The 7,539-nt window shown below is 35.7% G+C and overlaps 1 long non-coding RNA gene across 2 annotated transcripts; it reads right to left on the bottom strand.

Annotated features, from left to right (window-relative positions):
- Nucleotides 1–4,019: 4,019 nt before the first annotated feature.
- On the bottom strand, nt 4,020–7,147 carry LOC307120560. Of its 2 annotated transcripts, XR_013815812.1 has the most exons (4): nt 6,996–7,147; nt 6,096–6,133; nt 5,762–5,882; nt 4,032–4,828 (listed from the first exon to the last, which is right to left on the bottom strand). It is a non-coding gene; the product is annotated as an uncharacterized lncRNA (long non-coding RNA). The 2 variants fall into 2 exon arrangements; XR_013815811.1 differs by lacking the exon at nt 6,996–7,147 and having other exon boundaries at nt 4,020–4,828; nt 6,096–6,200.
- Nucleotides 7,148–7,539: the final 392 nt, after the last annotated feature.

Genomic DNA, 7,539 nt, shown 5'->3' on the forward strand with positions numbered 1-7,539 from the left:
TCCATTATAAAACAATCTTGTATGGTTGACGTAATAATCAATGCACACTATGCAGTAATGTTTACCAAAACTTGCTGCAAACACCTGTAAAGTAAAGCTATTGTGTATCAAGCCATTCAAATGTATTGACACAGCGCTAGAAGTATTGAGCGCTCCGTGAAGCTCGTGACCGCGCACGGCCGCGAGATGAGAGAGCATGCCGCAACTCCGTTTTTCAACACTCTGGCTTTAACTGTTATGCCATATTAGCGCCAAAACGCTATTTATTGTTTGAATTTCGCATTAAAACTTAGCTTAGCTTAGACTTTGTTTAATATCAAAAGCAGGTTTGGCAATTTGGCCAACATTATGAAGCTGCAGACTCGGAGCCTGCTGCATCTACAGTCCCGCACCCAGAGTCCCGCATTCTCAGGCCCCTCGTTTTTCGAGACAGCGCCTCCTGCTGTTCGGAAGATCGTATAACACCTGCACACAGAGTCCCGCATTCTCAGACTCCGGATGCAATATAAGGGTCTCGCTTCTTTTAAAGTTTTTCACATAAATTAACACAAAATAATAACAAAATAACATATTTGCGTTCCCTGCTCATGACTAACAAATTACCCAGTAGTTATTTTTTGAGTGTGGGTGGTAGGCTAGCCTAATTGAAAGAAAATTACTGATGGAAGAGATACAATTACAGATTGAACTATCTTATTATCAATATTTATATTGTGTGATTATTATATTGCCTCAATGTTTTTCAAATTCCAATGTTTCTTTCAGTTCAACCTAATGGTCTAATTAACATACCATGCCATTACAAACGTTTTTTGATATTTTGAATGCAATGCAAAGCTTAACTCAAATAAGAATAGACAAAACACCAATAATAAACAATTCTGTACTTTATTTAACGATCACCTAAACATCATGTTGTTGTAAAAAGGACAAAGAAAAGAAAAAAGTAAGAAAGAATTTTGTTAGTGACTTTACTTTTCATCTTCAATTGCATAAGGTAAAATAATGTAAGGTGGAAAATAATCAAAGATATTTGAAATATGACAAAATCATCTGTTTTGTTGTTAGCAGCCATCGTCGTGATCAGGATATTGAAATTGACTCAACCCCCTCCCCCTTAACGCCATCAGAGGGGCCAGTTGGGGTTTGAAGAACAAAAGGCTGGCTGGTCAAAAGGTTTTCGCACCTGTGATACAATGGGGGAAAGTTTTGTCTGATTGGTTACTTTCAAATGTCTCACGGTTTGGTCTGATTGGTCAGTTTTACAAAAGTCAGATTTGAATTTGGTGACTTCAGGGAAGAGGATAAAAGAGAATTTCATCTGTAGCTCGCTCTCTTTGGATTCTCTGGCTTTCTCTGGAGAGAGCTGTTCTTTAGCTCTCTCTCGCTTTCTCTCTCTCTCTCTCTCTCTCTCTCTCTCTCTCTCTCTCTCTCTCTCTCTCTCTCTCTCTCTCTCTCTCTCTCTCTCTCTCTCTCTCTCTCTCTCTCTCTCTCTCTCTCTCTCTCTCTCTCTCTCTCTCTCACAGGTAACATTCTAGGCAGAGGCCTACAGAGCATAATTAATGGAAGAATTCATCTTCCAGAATCTGGCAGTACGTTTTGGGAGTTCATTTTAGTCCATCCTGAAGTCCGTTTTGCAGAGATGGACTAAAAATGAACTCCCAAAACGTACTGCCAGATTCTGGAAGATGAATTCTTCAAACAGTGGTACTAGAGGATGTGGTGCTGGTCCTTCAAGAGTCACTCTCAACCTATCTGTCCATAAAGCCTATAAAAAAAACCTTCTTCATGTATTTTACAACACTTCAGCTTGTGATTCTTATCTAGTGGGGGTCATTTTTTAGGATTCTTTACCTAACTGAAGTCTCTGAGATCCTGACACCTTGCACTTCTGGAGACTCCAGGTAGGTTGCAGCTTTGGAAAATGGTGGCGCTGGAGACTAAAGGGTTCCTGATGGTTTCACCCTTAATTCTTCACCTTAATTCTTAATTCTTTTGCAGTTAACAGGTGTCTTTTCTTCACCACATGTTTTTATCTGACCCTGCTGACCCAACGAGCATTTCACTGTCCAATGGTCACGCCTTAAATGCAATGTCTAGTATTGCATTAGTATTGCATCCTTCTCATGGGCATTTAATACTTTTTGACTTTTCAGTCTGAGTTAAATCTCTTTTTTGGCTCAATTTATCTGTAAAAGAAAACATGCCTAATCATTCTGCATACCTGAATATAAGGTGATTTTCATTTCCAGCCTTCATGAACAATTATATATCACTTATACATTATTAAATACTAAATCAATAGTAGTTATTAGGATTACTGTGGTTTGGAATTGGTCAAATGTGCCTGGAAAAAAAATATGATCAGAAAATCAACGTGCCTAATAATTCTGCACTCCCTGTATATATATATATATATATATATATATATATATATATATATATATATATATATATATATATATATATATATATATATATATATATATTCAGATACAGTTATTTCACCATTTGCAGGATCCTTCATATCAACAACTTCATATCACAGTTTAATTAACATGGATTAATTTTAATATGTAAGTTTTATAAGTATAGGCTACTCATTTAAGTAGGCTACATAAATTATATAAAGTAAAAAATTACTCCATTTGACATTAATTAATTCAATTTATAGTTTTAAGATAAAAGGTAAAAAAAAAAAGGTCAAACTGTAAATCTGATTAAATAATGAATGATGACATTCTTTGATATTAATACACTCACACTCAATGTATTTAATTGGTCTACCTTAATTTTAATCATATTTTACAATGGCTTGTCTACAAAAAGTCTGCTAAGCTATAAAAAGTATCTTTACAAATATTAAATGAGCTATTCATGTTGGTGTCGATGAGCTATAAAGTGGTTTGATTAAAAAAGAAATGTGTTAAATAAAATTGATGATACTCACGTTTCGGCCTAAATCCTTCACATTGCAATTGCATTGTTTACACGATCCAATTTGATAGAAGGCGCTGTCTCGAAAAACGAGGGGCCTGAGAATGCGGGACTCTGGGTGCGGGACTGTAGATGCAGCAGGCTCCGAGTCTGCAGCTTCATACTACTCAATTTGGCGTGAGATTAAGTTGGGCAGCGTGAGAGCGTGAGACAGAGCCTGAAAGCGTGAGTATCACGCCAAATGCGAGAGAGTTGGCAACCCTGCTACTGCTAATGTCTCTGAAAGTGATTTTTTAAACAATGATACATTCAACATTACAGTAATTAAAAGCTATATTAATCATTAGCACGGCTGCTGTCACTGAAAGATCTGCCGCTGCCGAACATCACGCTAATCTGACGCTCTCAAGCCTTGTTTATACTTTAGCCTGGCTCCACAGCGCGAGCCTCCGCTGACTGTGCGCGCTCCTCCCCAAACGGACAAGCCGTTTATACTTGACGCGCTCGCCGTTGTGCTATTCTTTGAAACGACAGAGGGCGACTCGGAGTAATTGTTTTATAAATCATCAGGAAAAAGCATCGAGAAGTAGTGGGCAAATGTCAAGGGGGTAATCCCATAGATATCCATAATAAAGGCTAGATGTCTTACGGCGGAGTCTCTAATGTCATCACCGGCGGCCATCTTGTCACAGGCAGGGCTCTGTGGTACCTGATAATCTGCATGAACACAAATACTCTTATCTCACTGAAATCTTGACGGATTTACAAATGATTTGGTTTCTTACAAACGTTATTAACGTGGCTATAATTATGGATGCTTGAACAAATTATGAATAATTTTCTTCATAAGTACACTGTAAAAAGAATACTGTGAAAAATACAGCAACTTGCTGGCAGCAATTAGCTAGTAAGTTGCTGTATTTCATTTCACAGTATTCTTACTGTAAATGTAATCGCAGTAACTTTAAAATTACTGTACATTTTTTTACAGTAATAATCACAGTACTGTATTTCATAACTACTACTGTAATGGGGATTACTGCATTAATTTTGTGTACTGTAAAATAAAGACAGTCACAAATGCCATTTATTTTCTCACTTTTAATTAAAAAAATTCATAAAATAAAAATAGTATAGCATAATTTTTTTCAATGTTACAATTTTTCTGTGAACATTTAATTTCATCACTTTTCTGAACATACAAAAAACTTTTCTGAACAAACAAAACAATCAATATTTATTCAAATGTTTGGATAAAATTACAAATGTATAAAAATGTAATGATTTAAAAACAGCAGGATTTCAAACCTATATATTTTCTGAACATACATTTTTTTCAATAAGTTAACATTTATCTGTGAATAATTCATTTCATTTCAACACTTTTCTGAGCAAACAAAACAATCAATATGTATTAAAATTTTTGGGTAAAATTACAAATCTATAAAAATTAAACGATTTAAAGGGATAATTCACCCAAAAATTTAAATTGTGTCATCCTTTACTCACCCTCAACTTGTATGAATTTCTTTCTTCTGCTGAACACAAAGAAAGATATTTTGAAGAATGTCGGTAACCAGACAGTTGATGAACCCCATTGACTTCCATAGTAGGAAAAAAAAATACTATGGAAGTCAATGGGACCCATCAACTGTCTGGTTACCGACATTTTTCAAAATATCTTTCTTTGTGTTCAGCAGAAGAAAGAAATTCATACAGGTTGAGGGTGAGTAAATGATGACACAATTTTCATTTTTGGGTGAACTATCCCTTTAAAAACAGCAGGATTTCAAACCTGAATATTGTTTTTCTCCAAGGAGTTATTTTTTTTTTTCATAACTATTATTCTTTTAAAACTTGACCTGGACTTCCTGGGCTGGAGTCTTCTACCCTGCAGAGGAAGAAATTCATTATTAATGTAAAAGTTTAAAGCAAGACAGATGGGTTGATGACATATACATAAAAGTTTTAAATAATTTTTAGTATTTTTTATATGCTTTGTTGGTGGTTTGTGGAGTAGCATCCCCCAGGGCTGATATTTTTTATAGCTTGAATAAAGATGTAAAATGTAAATTTATTTTCGTTAACACAATTCTTATGGATTCTTATATTCTTATGGAGTTGCAACTCGACTCTTATTAGACAGTATTGGTTTCTGTCATTTGCCATTACTTTAATATTTAATAACTGTCTACATGAATAATATTATAAAATTGTACATGAATATCCCACATTTCTGCCACAATCCCATGTTTACAGTTAGTGATACAACAGTGAATGGAAAAGTATTCTAACTGGCTGGTGTTGTCACACAATGTTCCTCCTATTTTTCATGTCAGTGTTGTTGAATCACCTTGTGTTGACGCTGTAAAACTGCATGATTTGAAAATGATGCTTGGCAGGCCTAAAGGGATAGTTCACTTTAAAATGAAAATGCTATCATATACTCAACCTCAAGTTGTTTCGAACCTGTATGAATTTCTTTCTTCTGCTGAACACAAAAGAATATATTTTGAAGAATGTCAGTAACCAAACAGATAACTGGAGCCAGTGACTTCCATAGTATTTTTTTCCTCCCTACTATGGAAGTCACTGGCTCCAGTTATCTGTTTGGTTACTGACATTCTTCAAAAATATCCTCTTTTGAGGTCAGCAGAAAAAATAAATTCATACAGGTTTGAAACAACTTGAGAGTAAATTTTAAAGTGAACTATCCCTTTAATAGACAAGTTGCGGGCCACCTCTGACTTTCAACCACCAACTACCCACCCAAACTGGCTTCCAGTTATTCCAAGGTATTCAAGGTAACAATTAAAAGTCTCACCTGGTATTAGTTGTTCTGCCAGTCATACTCAATGAAGTCCCTGATGAATGATGCCACGTGTGGATTGAGGCACTCGGTTTTTTTTTTGGACCACCTTCCCAGTTCGTCTGCTAATCTGGACCTTTGAATTAATCAAATAAAAGACGTTATAAATGTAATTTCGCCAGATAAGACAAATATTAATACAATATATGCTCCCAAAAGTCGGGAATGGCACTTCAAAAGGCTATTAACAATCTAACGTTATAGTTTCTGCAGCTTGAAGGCAATGAAGTTCAGAAAAATCATGAAATTATTAAAAATATGTTAAGTAACGTAGCTTAACAGATACTACCTCAAGCTGCGTTTTCTCTGCCCGCTTAACTTCAATGTCTGATTCCTCAGGCGGCAACAGCAAGCAAGAGAAAAAAACGAGAGATTATTAAAGCTACACTGTGTGATATTTTCCCCCATCTAGTGGTGAACTTGTATATGACCATCCAGTGAATTTTAGTTTCTGTTCTGTTCAATTCCGATTTCGTTTTAACTCCTACGGTGGCCGATTTAGTCCAAGATTAATATGGCTTCCAGTTCGACCTCATCCACATTCGACACGGTGCCTGTGGGATATTCTGTGCGCAGTGGGATGGTTGGAACTCAACTGGCCTAATTATTCGGCTAGAAAGAACTGCAGCTAATCCAGAGTGAACTTTGATGATAGTAATGTTTATTCAGTCATCCAATTGCAAGGCATAAACAGGTTTGCATGGATATGTACATAAATGTGGTTTCTGTGAGAGAACAAATTAGGATGGTAAATATACATGATAATGACATGACAGAATATACAAAGTTAAGAACTGTATAACTAATAAGTTACATTTGTATAATGTAACCGTAAACCAGAGCTTATTGTACCACATATAGGCGCTAAATGCAGCTGCATTAAAAGGAGCGGAGCTGCCGCTGCTAACAAGCGGTGTCCGGTTACAAAAGTGTGTGCGCAGGTTTAGCTCTGTATAACAAGTGTTAATATGCCGATCAGACCTGATACATATTTCCATCAACATACATTACAAGCAAATATTTTCTATAAACGAATAAACATTGTTAATAACTGAATGACTATTCAAATATAGGTGAGCATTACGCTATTGTATGTTGACACAAAAATACTTCTGAGGTAACATCAACTGAATTACATGATGACACACTCTGAAACACATCCACAATGACAATAACTATTATTACTTACGGAGTTATTAACGCACAGAAATACCACACAAGGAAAAACAGACTTTTGAGGAATAAACAAGCCAGGAAAACTCCGTATAACTCTGTTACTGGAGCTGCTGAGATGAAAACTCTCTGCGCATGCACCAGACAAGTCTGAACAAGTTGACGCGCACAGTGTTAAAACCGGTTAAAACGCCAAAGGCGAAGCTTGAATTTACGGGTATGTCCCTCTTTGGCTAATGTACTTTCAAGATGGAGGGGCAACATGGCGACCACCGTTAGATCCCATTACCTTATGTATTTTCAATGGCATATTATAAACTTACGAGAATACTTTATTACTTGAAAGAAGTAAATATACATTAATGAGCACATATATTTTTGAAAGAACTAAGTGTTTTTAGCTAAGAATAGACTAAAAAAGTTACACAGTGTAGCTTTAAACGGCTACCGCGCCAATAAATACAAAAAATTACACCATCTTAAATGAATGTCATTTCACAATGCTAACGTTAGACTTTAATCAAATTAAAGACGTTAAAAAATGTAATGTTGCTGGATAA

This window comes from Gobio gobio (genome assembly GCF_949357685.1).
Source record: "Gobio gobio genome assembly, chromosome: 24".
NCBI lineage: Eukaryota > Metazoa > Chordata > Actinopteri > Cypriniformes > Gobionidae > Gobio > Gobio gobio.